Source organism: Myotis brandtii, unplaced genomic scaffold, assembly GCF_000412655.1.
Source record: "Myotis brandtii unplaced genomic scaffold, ASM41265v1 scaffold83, whole genome shotgun sequence".
NCBI classification, from domain to species: domain Eukaryota; kingdom Metazoa; phylum Chordata; class Mammalia; order Chiroptera; family Vespertilionidae; genus Myotis; species Myotis brandtii.
This window is the reverse complement of record NW_005371371.1, coordinates 3,027,235-3,034,331: the sequence shown is the minus strand read 5'-3', so window position 1 is coordinate 3,034,331 and position 7,097 is coordinate 3,027,235.

The window sequence follows — 7,097 nt, the reverse complement described above, 5'->3', positions numbered from 1 at the left end:
TATTAAAATATCTTTAAAGGAACTAGAAATTTGGTTTGGGAGGTGTGATTGGTTAACTTTATGTGTCAACTTGACTGTTACACAGGATATCCAGGCACATGGCCAAGCGTTATTTTGGGTGTATCTATGAGGTTGTTTCTGCATGCGATTAACATGTGAATCAATAGACTGAGTAAAGAAGATTGCTCTCCCTAATGTGGGTGGGCCTCATTCAATCAGTTGACGACCCTACCAGAACAAAAATGCTTAGTAAGAGGAAACTCCTCCTGTCTGACTTTTGAGCTGAAACATTGGGCTATTGTGGCCTTCAGCCTCAGGCTAGAATATGAACTCTTGCTGGGTCTCCAGCCTGCTGGCTTTGGACTGGAACTTACATGGTCAGTTCTCTTGGGTCTTCTCAGGCCTTTGGAATCAGACTGAAACTGTACCATAGGCTTTCCTGAGTCTCCAGCTTGTTGACCTCAGATCTTCTAAGCCTCCATAGTCATGTGAGCCATTTTCTTATGATAAACAAATCAACAATCAAAAACATCTTATTAGTTCTGTTTTTTTGTAGAACCCTGACTAGTACAGGAGATAAGAGGGTAGGAAGAAGGTTCAGTTTGCATGATTATATAACACTTCCAAGTCTCTGATTCCTAACCTCTAAAATGGGAATAATGAGCTAAACCATGGAATCATTTTGATGATTACTTAAGACCATTTGTTACTTACTAATTGCTACACACCACCATTTGTCCATCACTACAAGCTTTTCATCTTTCTGTCCCCAGTCATATCCTACCACCTATCAAAGGAGCAGCAACATAAGAGATGAAAAAAACCATAATTAAAAAGTAGGGGTCTTAAGCCCTAGCTGGTTTTGCTCAGTGGATAGAGCATAGGCCCAGAACTGAAGGGTCCTGGATTTAATTCTGGTCAAGGGCATGTACCTGGGTTGCAGGCTTAATCCCTGGCTCTGGTTGGGGCACATGTGGGAGGTAACCAGTCGATGTGCCTCTCTCACATCGATGTTTCTATCTCTATGTCTACCCCCTTCCCTTGCACTCTCTCTAAAAATCAATAGAAAAGTACACACACACACACACACACACACACACACACACACACGAAAGTAGGGGTCTTAACAAATGTTAGAGAGATGGAAAATTGTAGAACCCTGACTAGTACAGGAGATAAGAGGGTAGGAAGAAGGTTCAGTTTGCATGATTATATAACACTTCCAAGTCTCTGATTCCTAACCTCTAAAATGGGAATAATGAGCTAAACCATGGAATCATTTTGATGATTACTTAAGACCATTTGTTACTTACTAATTGCTACACACCACCATTTGTCCATCACTACAAGCTTTTCATCTTTCTGTCCCCAGTCATATCCTACCACCTATCAAAGGAGCAGCAACATAAGAGATGAAAAAAACCATAATTAAAAAGTAGGGGTCTTAAGCCCTAGCTGGTTTTGCTCAGTGGATAGAGCATAGGCCCAGAACTGAAGGGTCCTGGATTTAATTCTGGTCAAGGGCATGTACCTGGGTTGCAGGCTTAATCCCTGGCTCTGGTTGGGGCACATGTGGGAGGTAACCAGTCGATGTGCCTCTCTCACATCGATGTTTCTATCTCTATGTCTACCCCCTTCCCTTGCACTCTCTCTAAAAATCAATAGAAAAGTACACACACACACACACACACACACACACACACACACGAAAGTAGGGGTCTTAACAAATGTTAGAGAGATGGAAAAGAAACGTTACCTTTCCCTGATCCTTTTTTGTTCCATTCTTTATAATAAATCAAGTTATATACACAAAGACCATTTGTGCACACATACCTAGTATATCAGTCTAATGTATTTTTTCCCCAATTTTTCCAGAGGAGTTTTGAGTCAGGCTTGTTTCCATTCATAGCTTGTGTATAGGGTAGACCATCAGTGCCTCCAAGGTTTGGAGATGTTCTTCGTTACCCATTCTTTCTCTGGGCATCCCTTCAGATAGTTCCCGATGGAACACCATGGCAAGGATCCCAATGAGCACCCACAAACTACAAGGTCTTCTAAACAAATAAAACTTATCTTTAATATGAAAAAACTATCTCTTATTTATAAAAACATATTCTTATTTAAATATGGAGTAAGGCTACAAAGAAAGCATATAGAAAGAAAAACAATGAAGAACAGAACAACCTGCCAGGCGACACACTGGAGATGGAGATAATGCTTGGGGGTGGGGGTGGGGTAGATCATAAATCAAATAGTCTCTTACTATAGAAAAGGGAGTGCTGATTGAAATGAGCTGTCAGTTTAACACTCTGTGGCTTCTCTCTCTCTCTCTTTAATGTTCCAATGTCTACATCTGAATAGCCAATTTTGATTTCATTGCATTCAATTTAATCTCCTGACATGAATATCAGTCATTAATATGCTACACCTTACTCCATAACCAAATCAACTCGGGTGGGAAGAGGTGGGGGAAGTCAATTTGCTGTCAAAATGTAAAATTTAGAGTCACTGTGACAACCCAAGATCTGCAAATAATGGCTGTGACCCCTACCCAAAGGACACTCATTACGCACCTGCAGTCCATGAGGGCTGTCAGGTGCTTCACTAGACAGGTACAGCCACACCTGTGCCCATGAATTAATGTGTTCATCGTGTCATCTTACAATGCTAGAATGAGTTGATATGTGAGCCCAAATGTGTGATGTCTAGAGATCTCTCTTACCAGCATAGTACTTTTATCACTGACACGTGAAAAACAAATAAGAATGTGTGGCATTTCTGGCATCAGTTTATTGATTCTGGATGGTTCTGGCTCCTTTTGGAGGTCACTTCCTGGATAATCACGTCTGGAAACGGTAATTTGCCATTCACTCGTCACCAGAATTTGGATTGCTGTAATGACCTACTTGTGATCAAAGAAAAGGCCTTTCCTTTTATATTCAATAGGTGGACTCCCTTCAACAATAATAGATACACACCTTTACTAGTCTTTCCCAACTGGCCAGCATAGGAGGTGGAAAGCTTCAACACTTTCAGCAGCACAGCCAAGGTTTTCTCTGTCTCCGGATGAGCCAGTCCCAATAGTCTAATGCCATTTCCTAGCCTGGTTCTTACCAGCATAGTACTTTTATCACTGATACGTGAAATAGAAATAAAAATGTGTGGCATTTCTGTCTTGAAAGGTGACTGGAAATGTGTCATTCTATAAATATGTAATTATGCAAATTTTTTTCCAGAAGAAAGAAGTAACATTTTAGTTTTACTTTATCAGTCATATAGGAAAAGGGATGGAAAGTTGTGGTTTTGTATTTACTAGTAAACCAAATAAGTTGAGTTGTATTCCTTCCACTTTCACATTTTTTTGAGAAGTGACATGACGGTATTGCAACAAATAAATGTAAACCTGGGTTTTGTTTGTCTATCGTAAAAAGGTAACTAGATTAAAATTGGGAGTTATAACTCATAGGACATCTCTGATTCTTAACCTGGTGACAGAACACTATTTTCAACTGTTTAGGGAGGAATCAACAGAAGAGAGAGGAGAGGGCTAATCTGTGTAATATGATGGGGTTTGTGGTTTGTTGTTGTTGTTTAATAAGTTAAGGAACTAAAGCCAACATCTGAGCTCTATTGGGCTGGAAACTGGCTGGCACACATTCCCAGTCTCTGCAGTGAGAGTATATGCATAATTCATAGAAGTGCTTGAATGTCCAAATACTCTGTGACTGTCTTTCTGAACCGACTTTCTTCATGTACAGATTCTGACCAGGAATTTATACCACACCCTCACCCCAATCCCTCACACCAGGATAGACCACACATGTGTCAAGAACAAGAAGTAAACACAAATATTTACTTTAGACTCAGCCATACACTGAAATCACATAGTTTGGCATTTATTTTTTCATTTTGTTTTTATGATAAGAAATTCAATTCAACCATTTGAATTTTCCTCAAAGCTAAATCAGAATCAACATTCATTCAGGCCCACATAGGTGTGATTTCTGACAAGAAATCTTGGAGACTGTATGCCATTTCAAAAGTCAAAGAGTTTTCTTGCTTCCTCTTCATAGTCAAGAATAATTGAGAAATATGTACAAGCCACCAATTTTCAGCCATCCAACTTATTTTATTTTATTAAAGTGGTTGTATAGTTTACATATGGATATTACATTCGGATAAAGCATCTTACCTCAAGTCTTGAGTAATATCTGCACCATAAGTAGAAGAAATGAAAAACTGTAAATATGCAAGAGCCTCAAGTTAAGACCACCAAATAGTAATATAAACATTTAGACACAGATTAGGTCTCTGCCTCCAAAGCTCTGGTCAAAATGCCCCCGGGCCCTAGCCGGTTTGGCTCAGTGGATAGAGAGTTGGCCTGTGGACTAAAAGGTCCCGGGTTTGATTCAGGCCAAGGGCATGTACCTTGGTTGCTGGCACATCCCCAGTGGGGGGTGTGCAGGAGGCAGCTGATCAATGTTTCTCTCTCATCGATGTTTCTAACTCTCTGTCCCTCTCCTTTCCTCTCTGTGAAAAATCAATAAAATATATTTTTTAAAAAAACAAAATGCCCCCGGGCGCCCCAGGCCTGCCCACTCCCAAGTGTGACAAAGCCATTCTAAGATTTGGGCCAACGCTGGCAGTCCTTGAGGGAATCTTAGTAATTTCTTTCATGCCATCTATCGCCTCTATCAGAGGAAGGTGACCAAGCCATAGTTTCCTCTTGCTTTAAACTATACTCTCTCGATATAAGTTGGGAGTCACCAGACAGGATGCTGGATCTTTCTCAGCTTCAGTTTCTCTTTTTAGAAAACAAAGATGGTATTCTCTGCCTCCTAAGGTGATACTGATGATTAAATGATTTAGTGTCTGCAAAGGGCATAACCAGGCCTGCAAGCTCACTCCTAGCCCCTCTCCTGGTTCATTCTAATTGGGGCCCAAGAGCATCCAGACAGTTCCACTGTCTTCTGATTCTTGTCTGTTCCTCAGTATACATCTTCTTTCCTCTATTTTTATTTCTTTTTCTAATTATTTTGTAAATATATTTTTTATTGATTTCAGAGAGGAAGGGAGAGAAAAGAGAGGAGATAGAAACATCAATGATGTGAGAGAATCCTTGATTGGCTGCCTCCTGCACACTCCCCACTGGGGACTGAGCCCACAACCCAGGCATGTGACTTGATCTGGAATGGAACCATGACCTCCTGATTCATAGGTCGATGCTCAACCACTGAGCCACTTCGGCCAGGCTCTAATCATTTTTATTTTTTATATTTCTTAGCCTTCTTTCTTATTTTAAAGTAAACTTAAGATTGAGATATGCTGCGGACCTTAACAAATGTTGCTCTAATTGGAGAAATAAGGCAAACACTTCTGAAAATGGTGCAAGTGGGTATAGAATTAGGTGACAAATGAGTCTCAGAGACAGCCCATACTACAAGACTTCTCAGGTGTGTGGGGGGGGACATCATTATGGAATAGAGTAGACAAAGCTTTATGGAAAATGTAAGAAGTGAGCTTTGTTTTTGAAATGGATATGATGTGGATAGGTGTTTTGCAGATAAAATGGTGTTCTGGACAGAAGAAATGGTGTGAGCAAAAGGACAAAGGTTAAACAACAACAAGAAAGCATTAGTTATTTTGCTATTGAATTGTAGGCAATCCTTTTATAATTTGCAACCCAAATGCCCATTGAAAGCCTTAACAAATGTTGCTCTAATTGGAGAAATAAGGCAAACACTTCTGAAAATGGTGCAAGTGGGTATAGAATTAGGTGACAAATGAGTCTCAGAGACAGCCCATACTACAAGACTTCTCAGGTGTGTGGGGGGGGACATCATTATGGAATAGAGTAGACAAAGCTTTATGGAAAATGTAAGAAGTGAGCTTTGTTTTTGAAATGGATATGATGTGGATAGGTGTTTTGCAGATAAAATGGTGTTCTGGACAGAAGAAATGGTGTGAGCAAAAGGACAAAGGTTAAACAACAACAATAAAGCATTAGTTATTTTGCTATTGAATTGTAGGCAATCCTTTTATAATTTGCAACCCAAATGCCCATCGAAAGCTAAATGGATAAAGAAAATGTGAGAGAGATATATATATATATATTTGTATAGTTGAAAATTTTATAAGAATATGTATATATATATGTATATAACCCAAAATTGTATACACAAACTTTGAATAATTATAAATGTGTTTATTAAAATACATTTTATTTTCAAAATTGAGCTATTAGCTATTAAAGTGTGTATAACATTTTGGGGGGCACCTTGTATATAATTTCGACCATTTAAAATCAAAAACAAAAAATGGAAATACTACACCAACATAGATGGTCTTGGAGAACATGGTCTAATTGAAATAAATGGCACACAGAAAGACAAATACTGTATGAAATCACTCATATGTGGGATGTAAGATAGTCAAAGTCAGAATAGATTCATAATGGTGAGTATCAGGAGCTAGGGGGAAGGAGGAAATGCAAATATGAAGGTCAAAGGGTACAGTTTGAGTTATGCATGTAAATAAGTTCTGAAGGCCCACTTGCAGTATAGTGCCTGTAGCTAACAAACTGTATGGTATACTAAAAATTTTATAAGAAGGTAGATCTTATGCTAAGTGTTCTTAACATACACACAGATACTACTACTAGTAATCTAATAAAAGAAAAACATGCAAATTGACCATACATCCGCTATACCACAAGCTGCGCCCGCCCACCAATCAGGAGCAAATATGCAAATTAACCCAACTAAGATGGCGGTGGCCACAGAGCTGGAGCAAGCAGTAGTCTTGGATTGCCCCCGGCAATGGAGGAAGCCAAGCTTCCCACCTCCCCTGCCAGCCCTGAGATCTGCTCAAGGCTACAAAGTTTCAATTATAGAAGATAAATAAATCCCAGATACCTGCTTCCAGCCCGCAGCCGTGGCCAGCCTGAAAATGGCCATCAGCCCCTCACCCAGGCTGGCCAGGAACCCCAGTGGGGACCCCCCCCCTGAAGGGATTGTGGCCGGCCTGAAAACGGCCCTCAGCCCCTCACCCAGGCTGGCCACACCCCCATGGGGTGAGGGTCCCCACTGGGGGGCTTG